At 41.7% G+C, this 14,103-nt stretch overlaps 1 pseudogene; it reads left to right on the top strand.

The window, feature by feature from the left end:
• Positions 1-12,520, top strand: part of LOC101557911 (60S ribosomal protein L8-like) — a 164,340-nt pseudogene extending 151,820 nt beyond the window's left edge.
• The last annotated feature ends 1,583 nt before the right edge of the window (positions 12,521-14,103 follow it).

Genomic DNA, 14,103 nt, shown 5'->3' with positions numbered 1-14,103 from the left:
TAGACAAGGGAATGGGGAAGGGGGGGTACTAAAAAAAAATACCCTTTGTACTTTTATGTTCATAGTACAATATTCACAATAGCTGAAACATGGAAATGATCTCAATCAAACTAGATTAATTAATAAAAAGATAATAAATAGCATACATATATATAATGGCATACCTTATTGTGACAAAGAAGGATATATCATCATTTGTGGTAACCAAAGAGACATATAGCATCATTTGTGGCAACATAACTGAATTGCAACCAGAGAGGTGGTATAGCAGTTAAGGCTGTGATCTGCAGTTAAGATTGCATAGTTAGGGGTAAATTCTGAGCACTTCGAGGTGTAGGACCAAAACAGAATAGCACTGTAGCACTGTTATTCCATTGCTCATCGATTTGCTTGAGCGGACACCAATAATGTCTCCATTGTGAGACTTGTTGTTACTGTTTTTGGCATATCGAATACACCACGGGGAGCTTGCCAGGCTCTGCCGTGTGGGCGAGATACTCTTGGTAGCTTTCCAGGATCTCCAAGAGGGATGGAGGAATCGAAGCTGGGTCAGCTGCGTGCAAGGCAAATGCCCTATCTGCTGTGTTATTGCTCTAGTCCATAAACAGAATCACCTCATCATCATCATCATCTTCCTGTTGATCATCGAATTTCTCAAGCGGTCTCAGTAACGTCTCCATTCATCCTAGTTCTGAGAATTTATTTTTATTTATTTATTTATTTACTTTTTTAAAAGTATATTTATTATTATTATTATTATTATTATTAAAATTGATCACCATGAGATAGTTACAAAGCTTTCATGCTTGAGTTTCAGTCATACAATGATCAAACACCCATCCCTCCACCAGTGCACATTCTCCACCACCAATATCCCCAGTATATCCCTCCCTTTCCAGCCCTCCCCCTGCCTCCACAGCAGACAATTTCCCCTATACTCTCTCTCTCTACTTTTGGGCATTATGATTTGCAATACAGATACTGACAGGCTATCACATTTGCTCTTTTATCTACTGTCAGCACACATCTCCCATCTCGAACGATTCCTCCAACCATCACTGACTTAGTGATCTCTTCTCTATTCCAGCTGCCTTCTCCCCCAGCTCATGAGACAGGCTTCCAACTATAGAGCAATCTTCCTGGCCCTTGTCTCTACTGTCTTTGGGTGTCAGTCTCATATTATGTTATTTTATATTCCACAAATGAGTGCTGTCATTCTATGTCTGTCCCTCTCTTTCTGACTCATTTCACTTAGCATGATACTCTCCATGACCATCCATTTACAAGCAAATTTCATAACTTTATCTTTCCTAACAGCTGCATAGAGGCAAGAACTTACCTTACCTAGTCTTCCAACTGAGTCAGAAGAACTAAAACTGAGATGGGATAAATAGAAAAATTGATTTGCCCCAACTAAGTTTTTTTTTTAATTTAAATTTTATTGAATCACCATGTGGAGGGTTACATAGTTCTCAGGATTATGTCAGTTATACAGTACTCAAACACCCTTCCCTTCACCCGTGCCCATATTCCATCACCAACCACCCCATTATACATCCCGCCCCCTCCCGCCCCCCCAGTCCCCGCCCTTGTAAGTGATAAGTTTCACTTCGTTTACGCTTTATCTTGGTTACAGTCCATCTTTCAACACATAACTCACTATTGTTGCTAGGGTTTCCCCCAAAAAAAGAAAAGACAGTCGCACTGTCATGGACGCATTTGATGACTCTCCATTGCTGAGAATGTAGAGATATTAAGTCCCGCTGTTTGTTACATAACTTTTCTATTTTTTTCCCCCCTCGTCCCGCGCCACCGAGATCACGCCTGTTTAGTAATCACCACGCTGCCTGACAAAGGGAAAACAAACCAAAAGAGATGGTTATTTCTCGTCATCAGCCGGCGTGGGGCTCTGGCTTAGTTGATAGTCTGGTAGAATGTCTGCAAGCAGTTTCTGGAACCAAAAGTAATACTCTGGTATCGGCCCCAGCTCAAGATTCCACCAGTGTCCCGCTGTTCCAAGTACATAATAATTTATTCCCTTGTATCCCATTCCCACGCCACCAGGTCCGTGTCAGCTTAATGGACATCATACTATGGTTAACGCCACGCCGCGTTTCTTCCCGAGAAAGAAGGATATTTCTTCTCAGCCGGCGTGGGGATATGGCTTAGTTCAGTCTATAGAGATGGCTACCACTTTGGTAGCCTTCAATATTTCAGCAAAATACTTACTATTCTTGTTAGGATTTCCCACCAAAGTCTGACCCGTTAAAAGGGAACCATTTCATATTGGTGATGATTAAATGACAATAGGTTGCGCGGCCATGGCAGCGGCCTCGCGGCTTTGAATTTCTGTATAAAGTCCAGGGAAAGTACAGCCAGAAATTACACATCGCTACAAACTTTAGCCCTATTATGGTCCCCCCAAAGTCCAACCCATTACAAAGGAACCATTTCATATTGCTGATGATTAGATGACATTAGGCTGCCGCGGCCACGCGATTTTGGGTTTCTATATAAAGTCCAGGGAAAATTCTGCCTAAAATTCTATCGCTACAATCTTTTACCCTTCAACAAAAAACTTAGTACTATTGTTTGGAGTTTCCCCCCACGTTAAGGCCTGCCAAAAAGGAACATTTACACGTTGCTGACAATCAAGAGATATTAGGTCACGCGGCTGCTATCGCAGCCGCGCGGTTTTGGATTTCTATATGAAGTCCAGGGAAAATTCTTTTGGTAATTGCATCACTCGCTGGCAGCGCCTGGGCCAGAAGCTCCGAGCACAGTTTGGAGGCATTTTGGGGGCGCCGCTCGTGTCCAAAGTGGTTCAGTTGCCTCCGGGGTCGATCTCGCGCGGGGCCGGAAAGGGAGTTCTGAGATTTTAGAAGCCTCTCTCTATCTCTTATTTTTTTGGGAAAGAAGTCTTTCCCAATGATGGCACATTGGAGGCTCTATCAGGGTCAGGGGAATTCTCATTAACGAATAACCAGCTTGTTATTGGTTTTGGCATATGAATACACCATGGGGAGCTTGCGAGCTCTCCCATATGGGCAGGAAACTCTCGGTAGCTTGCCAATTTCTCCCACAGGGAGAAGTAGTCTATAAAATATCATGCACCTGCAAAGCTTCCGGGATCTTAGTTTTAAGTCTCTGGATGTTGGCCTTTGATGGAATCACAAGGCGCCGGGGGCAGTCCCTGCGTGTGACTGCCTAGCTACTGGAAAATGGGAAATCCAGACTGAGGAGGCCCAGTCCCAATCAGAACAGGCTTGGAGGTCTCAGCCCAGGGTCCCACACACCTAGGCTCCTCTGCATGAGGCTCGTCCCACACACCTAGGTACCTTCATGCATGAGGCTCATCCAAACATGTGGAGAGGGGCCTTGAGCATGGCTGTGGCTAGGATCCGGAGGTCTTCGGCCACTGGGAGCTCTGCTCAGGGTGGGGAGGGAAGCTGGAGTCCATCCCCTCCAAGGGGCCTGGGGGAAGACAGCCAGGCGCGTGGGCAAGAGACTCTCTGTGTCGCTCTCTTCCTGGAACTTGCGTTTAAGTTTTAAAGCAATAAACAGAATAAACAAAAATAAACAAAAGAGAACAAACAAAAGGAATATTGAGATCATTATGCTGAGTGAAATAAGTTAGAGGGAAAAAAGATAAAATAAGTCACTTATACAAGAAATCTTAAAATGTCAAATTTATAAAGACAGGGACTATAGTTGTAATAGCCAGACAAAGGATTGGGAGCATCCAGAAGACAATTATGGATACAAATTTGCAACTAGTCAACAAATAAGACCAGGATATAATCATGGCATTGTCACTATAGTCAACATTACTGAGTTATAAATCCTAAATCTATATTTTATTTATTCTTACCAAACATAAGAAATAATAATTACATTGTATAATTGAGATGCCACGTTAATACTCAAATTATTATTAATTTTAGCATGAGAGTGTATATATATCTTATGCACCTTAAACTTACATAATAATTTTAATGTTGACATATTAACCAAAACAATTTGGCATATTTTGAATCAAACTTTATTAAAATGAGCTACAATAGAGCAGTATAAAGTAATATCTGTATCTGTCTCTATCTCTATAGAGATATTTATATGGAAAGGGAACTACTGTTTCCAGAAGCTTTTTGTATATTTTGTGGTGTATAAACTTAAGACATCCATTGTAAAAATACCTGTCTAATAGTTAATAGACAAGTGCCTTGTTCAAAACAATGATTGGCCATTTTTGTAGTTAAATTTCTTTTACAGATTTTTATGGAGATGACAAAAGAAGGGAAATATTTTTTGCATCCTTAATAGGCAAGGCTCAGAGGAGTTTATTGGTTTTAGTTTTCAATCAGCTTTTAATTCCTTTTGAGCTTGTTCCAAAATGTGTCAAGTACCTACATTAGAGAATCAAAAACTAAAGGGAACAAGCGCAAGTCCCAATATAAATAATCTCTCTTATAAATTGTTTTCTTCCTCTACCTGTGAAAACACATGCTTCATTATTATTTCACTGTTTAGGATATCTGAAAAATGACAGGAAACTTAAAAATACTTAGATTTTGCTTTGATTATATATGGTTTTCTCAATTCATTATATAAGTTCTGTCTTGATACTACTTAAACACAATCAGAGATATCCATTTCAAAAATCCATTCTCTCTTCTTTCAGTGTGAAGAAAATCTGCCAGGCTTCAGATCTCAGTTCTTCATTAATGTCATGACTCTATAGGAAAGAAATCTAATAATTCTAAGTCTATATTTCATATATCAAGTTAGAGTAATAATAGGAATTTCTCTCATAAATTGTGATTACAAAATAGTTAATTAAAATATACAGCATATCACAAATAGTAGGTACTTGACATATTTTAGCTATTCATATTATTTAACAAATGGAGTGATGGTACTAGTGGAAGAACTTTTGAGAATACCCAATTTCTTGAGTTTTACCACTACTACTTGTAAGATAACATGGAGTTTGTTCTTTTAGCCTTGCCCCAGGGAACTTAGTTTACCTTAGAGTAATGGCCTTTCTGTATGGACACAGGATGACAGTTAATATTATGCTTTGTAACTTGGGAGCTGATTGACTCCAATAATATTTACTCCTGGGCATCTGCTTTATTGACTCAGTTGCCATTAATTCCTAGTACCCCAAAAACAGTCCCGACGAGGGGCGGAGTGGACCCAGGGCAAGATGTGAGCTACCCTGGCATTGAAATGGGCCAGGCCAAAGCACCACAATACTCAACTATAAGTTGAGATCATGGTCATAGACAAATGCTGTCATGATCCAAAAGTAATGACAAGACTAGGACCCTGATGGGGTTTGGAAGACTAATCTGGCCTGAGGACTGTGGTCTGGAATATATAGTGAATGTCCTCAGGAAGAACCAAACTTTAAGTTTATATCTCTTACTGTGCTCATACAGAATGACATTGCTAGAAATGTTAGAAGTAAATTTACTATAACTATTTAAGCGGATTACTAGCTGAGGAAGAAAGAGACACACCCAGACACACCCTTGTTTGGATGTTTGGATGACACACCCTTGAGCGGATCTCCTAGTAATCTCATCAAAATCCTTAGATGATATTTTGTTAATCTCCTTGAGAAATGGTTTTACCCTTCTTTGTTGATTTGTTAATGTTAAACCCACCTTTGTGTCACCACCCTATGTAATTTGCTATATAAACCGAGACTGAAGGAGAATACAGGGGCACTGACAGGAGATAGAAGAAGACAACACAAGAGAAGACATACGGGAAGACACAGAAGCGAAGGAGATAACACAGACAGAAGAAGACACAGAAGCAGAGACAGAGAGACCAGAAAAGAGACTACAGAGACAGAGAGACAGACGGAAGAGAGCACAGCGGCACACACAGAAGCAGAGCACAAGGAGGAGCCGTCCCTATCTGGTCCTTACACAGCGAATCGAGAACACTGAGCGGAGCGAGAGCGCCGAACGCAAACGCAAGCCGCTTGTGCAAGAGTGCTGCCCCAAGTGCCCGCGGACTAACAGAATGACACAACATTGCATCTCCCCCTCCCTCGCATGCCGCCCTTATTATTTTTTACAACTACTCTTAATCTTATAATGTACAAAAAGTGTAACATAGGGGTTGGAGTGATAGTACAGTGGGCAGGGCATTTGCCTTGCACAAAGGCCAACCCGGGTTCAATTCCCAGCATTCCATATGGTCCCCCAAGCACCCCAAGCACCGCCGGGAGTTATTCCTGAATGCAGAGCCAGGAGTTAACCCCTGTGCATCGCTGGGTGTGATCCAAAAATAAAAAGTGTAACAATTACCAATTTATTCAAGTTTACTGCACAATACTTATAATTTTTTTTTCTTTTTTTTTTGGGTCACACCCGGCAATGCACAGGGGTTATTCCTGGCTCATGCACTCAGGAATTAGCCCTGGCGGTGCTCAGGGGACCATATGGGATGCTGGGATTTGAACCCGGGTCGGCCGCGTGCAAGGCAAACGCCCTACCCGCTGTGCTATCACTCCAGCCCCAATACTTATAATTTTTAAGGGTATCTTTTTTTGCTTCCACCATGGATATAAAAATTCATAAAATAATTATTTTCCTCCTAACCAAAAAATTCCAGGGAAACCTAAAAAATTAAAAAATATTTTAACCAATTTTGGGAAGAATATGATAAATATAGGTATAGAGATACACCAGTTGAAGAGAGATTAGAGCTCCGTAACTACTATTTCCCTTTTGTTGGAGTGGTCAGAGGAAGTGAAGTCATCAAACTATGCAAGACAAAATGCAGCAAAAATGTTTTGTTTCTATATGAAACAATTTCTTAGAATATAGTGGAAAATAATTTCATAGAACATAAGCTAGTGTGTCAATGGTGAAGCATGAGAGCCCTGTTTACTAAAATAAGTGTCAAAAATATATAGAAGGAATGGACAAAACTTGAATTTTTCCAAAGTTTAATGTTTAGAACTGCTCAGATGTGGAAGCCAACATCTTTTGATTAGCTGTTGGCACATTCCTCCAATGAAAAGCTTCTTTTTAGACTGTTTCATATGTCCACAGACACAATGTCACAATGCATTATGGAGATATTCTCAGGGAAATTACATTAAAGTTTTTTCTATGAGGGAATAGAAAGACCTCTACAGGTTCACTTTCTGTGCTAGTTTTATTTTACAGCCGCTATGCAAATTTATGCATTTTTATTAATCTTCTTCCAACCAGTATTGTAATATGCCTAAGTGAAACTACAGATCTTAATTAAAAAATTATGCATTACTAAAATAAACACACCTGTTTCAGAAAATCTGATAGACTTGTTCAATGTAAAATTGCCAAACTCTTCAATTTGTAAAAGAAAAAAAAATAAAATGAGGAAAAATTAATAAAAAAAAACTAAGTTTGTAACCCTGGTCTTCTGCATCTGCTTTCATAGCCATTTCTGTGTGCTGTTTCTTTCACCCTTGCTTAGTTTCTGAACTGCTTTGTTCCATTTATAAAATATATTAGAACAGACTGTCTTCTGTTTATAAAGAGCCTAACCTTTATTTTATTTCTCTCTTAAGTCTTTTTAGTATCATCCACCAGTAAAAACACCTGACTGTAGTTTTCTTTCTTGTGGATGTGGTTCATTATCACTTTAACTTAAATCATACAAAAATTGGATTTTTATTCCATTTCTGTTTGAAAGTTTTTAATTTTTTTTGTGGTTTATGTGTTTTGAAGGTTCTTAGTAGTACATTACTTATTTTTAAAGTAATTGTGGAATGAACTGAAGGAATAGTAGAGCAAAGAGGGTAATTACCTTGCATTTAATAGACTACAGTATGTAGACATTATTCTGACCTACTCAGGAAAACAAAAATAAAAAGTATGACTTGCTTTATTGTGACATTGATTTTGTTAAAGTATTTTGGAAACAAATTTGCAATATTGCTGAAGTGTGCCTAATTGAAAAAAAACATCAAAAATATAAAAAAGCATATTAATCTTAAGTTAAAAAGTGACTTATCTCTAAAATATAGAATAGGCCAACATTATAAAAGTCAGTTAATCTATCCTGTCAGTTGATTAAAAATGAAGGTATAAGTTAACTCTGAGGGTAAAGGCATAGGCATTTTTTGAAAAATAACATAGTTTGTTTTTTGTCTTTTTTTTGTTTTTTTTTTTTTGCTTTTTGGGTCACTCCTGGCTCTGCTCAGGGGTTACTCCTGGCTCTGTTCAAGAATTACTCCTGGCAGTGCTCGGGGGACCACATGGGATACTTGCAAGGCAAATGCCCTACCCGCTGTGCTATCACTCCAGCCTCAATAACATAGATTCTTAATTAAAAGGAATAAAGGACTTGATCAAATTAAGAATTGAAGAACAGTGGGTATGGTGCCACCAATAGGTCAACCTGTACCTGCAGGGCAAGTGCATCAGCAGCCTCATGGTGACTTCAGACTTCCTGATACCCCAAAATTGCCTCTATGCCTTTGGCCAAACCAAACAACTTGGGACCAAGTTTACCAAGAAATTAAATGGCCAAAAGTTAGGTATGTGGAGCCATGCCCACAAACCACCTCTGACTCAGCTATACAAGCTTACTTATTGGCCTTATTTCAGAGACCCATAGATAAATCTCAAAAGAGATAAAAAAAAAAAAACACAGTTAATCACAGTTCCACACATGGCTGAACAAACTGGGGTAAATCAAGGGGGAAAGGTTTGCCTGTGCCTGCCCAATCAGAGGCCCCAGCAGCTGCTTGCTTCCTCAATCCAAAATAGTCGCCATACCCCTGGCCTGTTTCCATTGTCTCAGGATGGACCTCACCAAGACATAATCTGCTGAAAATTCGGAAATGCAGATTTTGTGACTGAAATCTCCAGGCTTTCATGGACTTGAAATGGTCTACCTTTCCCCCACTTCCCAATACACATGAAAGAACTGGCAGTCACCCCCACAAACCAACTCCAGCACTACCCTTTAAACTCTATTTCTGTCCTTGCTTCAAAGACCCATAAATAAATCTCAAAAGATATCAAAAGCCAGAGACACAGCAGTGAGTCCTAGAAGACACCATGGGACTGGAGATCTCTCTGGGCCCCATACTGAGCCAATTTCACCAGGGCACCCTGTAAAAAATATAAAGGTGCAAGCACAGGAGAGGTGGATGATGATGTGTGTGTTGTTTGCGGGCTCTCAGGGCAGTGCTCTCTCTCTGTCTCTCTCTCTCTCTCACTGCTTGTGTTCAGTGCTCTTGAGCCGCTGTGTATGGACTGGATTAGGATTGATTCTTCTTATGCTCTGCTTTGGTGTGTGCAACTGTGCTTTCTTCTGTCTGTCTCTCTATCTCTGACTGTCTCTGTCATCTCTCCTCTGGTCTTTTCCAATCTCTCTTCTTCTGATCTCTCTCTCAGGAGCCCTTCTGCTTCAGTCTCTGGAGCCCTACTCGCTCTCACTTCTGACTCTGACCTTTACTTCAGACTTTGACTTTCCTCTGCTTCTGGCTCCAATGACCTCCTGATTCTCTTTCACTTTATGCTCTGCTTCTGTGCCTTCTTCCTCGCTTCTATGTCTTCTCTCTTACTTCTGCGTCTTCTCCCCGCTTCTATGTCTTCTCTCTCCACTTCTGTGTCTTCTCTCTCTTCTGTGTCTTCTCCCTTGCTTCTGTGTCTTCTCTGTGTCTTCGTTGTCTTCTCCCTACTTCTCTTACAGTCTTAGTTTATATAGCAATCACATAGGGTGGTGACACAAAGGTGGGTTAAACATTAGCAAGTCAACAAAGAGGAGTAAGACCACTCCTCCAGGAGATTAAAATCTCATCTAAAGAAATTACTCCAGATTACTAGAAAATCCGCTTAAGGGCTGGATCCCATCTAGGGTGTGTTGCTTTCTTCTTTCCTCAGCTAGTAATCCACTTACTTAGTTGTGGTAAATCTACTTCTAATATTTCTATCAATTTTAATTCTGTATGAGCACAGTAAGAGATATATCAAACTTAAAGTTTGGTTCTTCCTGAAGACATCTCACTATATATTCCAGACCACAGTCCGCAGGCCAGGTTAGTCTTCCTAACCCCAGCAGGGTCCTAGTTTGTCGTTACTTTTGGATCATGACAGCATTTGTCTATGACCATGCTCTCAACTTATAGTTGAGTATTGTGGTGCTTTGGCCTGGGCTATTTCAATGCTAGGGTAGCTCACATCTTGCCCTGGGTCTGTTCCGTCCCTCTTCGGGACTCTGTTTTTGGGGTACTAGGAATTAAGGGCAGCTGAGTCAAGAAAGCAGATGCCCAGGAGTAAATATTATTGGAGTCAATCAGCTCCCAAGTTACAAAGCATAATATTAACTGTCATCCTGTGTCCATACAGAAAGGACATTGCTTTAAGGTAAACTAAGTTCCCTGCAGCAAGGCTGAAAGGACAAATCCAATGTTATCCTACAGCACCCCAGTTGGAGCAGGTGCAGTCTCCCGCTTATTCCAGAGACCAAGAGCTTCCACAAGCAAAGCCCAGGCATGCGGGTTCCAGGACTAAATCTCCATGCAACATGGCGGCAGAGGTGCCAGGCTCTCCCTCCCTGGCTCCCTGCCTGCTCATTGTCCTGGCTGTCATGCCCACAATGTGCCTCCGGGTGCCATCTTAGCAAACTAACAGCCCTGATCCAGAGACACAGCATCGAGTCACAGTAGACACCACAGAGCCAGAGATCTCTACAGATCCCATACCAAACCACTTTCACCAGAGCATCCCAGATGGAGCAGGTGCACTCTCTCCACCTACTCCAGATGGATTCCCAGGAACCAAGAACTTCCACAAGCAAGGGCCTCGTATGCAGGTTCCAGGACTAGATCTCCATGCTGTATGGCAGCAGAGGCATTGGGCTGTCCCTCCCCCTGCTCCCCATTCGCTGCTTGGCCTGGCTATTACACCCACAATGTGCCTCTGGGCACCATCTTAGTGCAATAACAGCTCTGGTCCTGAGACACCCAATTAAATCCCCCCCAAAATGTTCCCTATAGAAATGGCTCTGGTAACCCAACCATTTACAATCTAGAATTCCAGAAAAACATGGCTGCAGCACCCAAGATATTCAAAATGAGCGGTGGACAATAAATGATCTCTCATCTGCCCATTGCAGTCAGGCTTGAATGGGTGGAAAATTCAAGCAAAACATAATGCCCAAAAGTAGAGAGAGAATATTGGAGAAATTGTCTGCCTTGGAGGCAGGGTGAGGCCTGGGATGGTGGGGATGGGGGATATACTGGGGATACTGGTGGTGGAAAGTGTGCACTGGTGGAGGGATGGGTGTTCAATCATTGTACAGCTGAATCTGGAACATGAAAGCTTCATAACTGTGACTCACGGTGATTTAATAATAAAAAAAAAGTAATGTGTAGATCATGCCCAATTCAATCAGCTTAATCAACGACTGAATAAAGAGCAGTACTCATACATTAAAATAAAACAATTGAAGAATACAACTCAATAGAAATTCCATATAATCTAAACATAGAAATACCCTACAATCCAGCATTATCACAGCTAGAAAGTTACCTGAAGAACATGAAAGCACTAATTTAAAGAGAAAATTTCACATCTATGTTAACTATGTACAATAGTTGAAACGTGGAAACTACCAAAATGCACATCCAAAAAATAACTGTTTAAAGAAGCTATAGTAAGCCGCGGGAAGATAAGGCCGATCCTAGGCGCCACGGTTACTCTTTCGGCCTTGCTCTGTTGCAGACCCACCGACAGAGGAAGGGCGCTGGCTGGGTCTGCGCTGCACGTGAAACACCGCAAGGCTGCCGCCGGGCTGCGCGCTCTGGACTTCGCGGAGCGCTAAGGCTACATCAAAGGCATCGTGAAGGACATCATCCAGGACCCAGGCCGCCGCGCACCCCTCGCCAAGTTGGTCTTCCGGGACCCCTATCGGTTCAAGAAGCGGACGGAGCTGTTCCTCGCTGCCGAGGGCATCCACGGCCAGTTTGTCTACTGCGGCAAGAAGGCTCAGCTCAACATCAGCAACGTGCTCCCAGTGGGCACCATGCCGGAGGGCACCATCGTGTGTTGCCTCCGGGAGAAGCCTGGTGTCCGAGGCAAGCAGGCCCGCGCCTCGGGGAACTATGCCACTGCCATCTCGCACAACCCCGAGACCAAGAAGACTCGGGTGAAACTCCCCTCCGGCTCTAAGAAGGTCATTTCCTCAGCCAACAGAGCTGTGGTCGGCGTGGTGGCTGGAGGTGGTCGCATTGACAAGCCCATACTGAAGGCCGGGCGTGCCTACCATAACTATAAGGCAAAGAGAAACTGTTGGCCCCGTGTGCGGGGTGTTGCCATGAACCCCGTGGAACATCCTTTCGGAGGTGGTAAGCACAGCATATTGGCAAACCCTTTACCATTCCTCAGAGATGCCCCTGCTGGTCGCAAAGTGGGTCTCATTGCTGCTCCCCTCCCCCCCTCCCCCGCGCACTGGGCATCTCTGGGGAACAAAAACTGTCCAGGAGAAAGAAAACTAGTGCCTGGAGACTCTATATAAATAAAGTTTGTGCTGCTACAAAAAAGAAAGAAAGAAAGAAAGAAAGAAAGAAAGAAAGAAAGAAAGAAAGAAAGAAAGAAAGAAAGAAAGAAAGAAAGAAAGAAAGAAAGAAAGAAAGAAAGAAAGAAAGAAAGAAAGAAAGAAAGAGAGAGAGAAAGAAAGAGAGAGAGAAAGAAAGAGAGAAAGAGAGAAAGAGAGAAAGAGAGAAAGAAAGAAAGAAAGAAAGAAAGAAAGAAAGAAAGAAAGAAAGAAAGAAAGAAAGAAAGAAAGAAAGAAAGAAAGAAAGAAAGAAAGAAAGAAAGAGAAGCTATAGTAAATATTCACAATGGAATATCAATTGAGTACTTAAAAGGATGAAATTTTGAGTTGGTGCACATGGGCAAAATTTGATGTATTTATGTTATATGCTAAAACCAAAAACCAAAGATAATTACTAGATGTGGCATCATATGCAGACTATAAATAAGTCAAGAAATGTCAAAACAATATAGAACAACAATAATTTATAGACTGTTTAAAGTTTAATAGTTCCCATAGATATGGGGGAATGGGGCTGAGAGGAAAAAGGTAGAGAATTTCAGTTTGATACCATGAATTGTATGGTGGATTCAATGAGTAAAGCTACATTAGCAGTGGTTTATATAATATTTTAATTCAAATATAAATCATTAAAATTTTATTTAAAACATAAAAAGAATACAGTCTAAACCTGATAAGTACAACTATGGAAAATCCTACAACATAACACTCAAGAGAATTGTAAGAGGTTGTTTTTCCCATAGAATCAAAATAAAGTAAGTATGCATGATTTAACTACTTTTATTCAATGTTACATAACAAATCCCAGGTATTTCAACAAATTAATGACATGTAATCTCTCTTTACTCGTAGCAAGGTGATTTTGATATGGGAGATCCTGAGAAATCTAAAATACAGACAGTAATCAAGCTAATACATGTATTTAGTGAAAATCCATCATACACTAATGTAAAAAACTAAAGCACGCCGAGGGGCGCGTGCACTCGCGGGCTCTCCAGGCGGCTCTGTCTCACCGCCCGAGTCCGGTGCCCCAGAACCGCTGTGTGCCGTCGGTCGAGGGCAGGCGACGGAAGGAAGAAGGAAGAAGGCCAAACTGGTTGCTCGATCCATTTATTTCATTCTCTCCCTCCGCTTCTCTCCCGCTCTCCTGGATCTCTCCCCGTGGATCTGCCCCGTGGATCTGGCTCATGGATCTGGCCCGTGGATCTGGCTCGTGGATCTGGCCCCCCAACCCACTCTCACAGCCTAGTTAAATCTCCACAGCATGAGGGGGTTGGGGCGTACACATAGGTGTGGTCACCATCAATAGGGTAAGGTCCTTTCCCTTAGGGGATGCTTCTCCTAGGACTTAATTCTCTTTCAGCAGGAGGATCCACCCAAGGGTGGAGTCCCATGAACGTGTTTCTCTTCTCCTCAGCCAGCAAACATATAAGAATTCATAATATTAATTATTTTGTATGGACACAATAAGAGATGCATTAAAGCTTATAGAATTGCTCTCCTGGGGCCATCTCAATCTCAGAC

This window comes from Sorex araneus, chromosome 3 (genome assembly GCF_027595985.1).
Source record: "Sorex araneus isolate mSorAra2 chromosome 3, mSorAra2.pri, whole genome shotgun sequence".
In the NCBI taxonomy this organism is placed as follows: Eukaryota; Metazoa; Chordata; class Mammalia; order Eulipotyphla; family Soricidae; genus Sorex; species Sorex araneus.
This window is presented reverse-complemented; position numbering and strand designations above follow the sequence as displayed.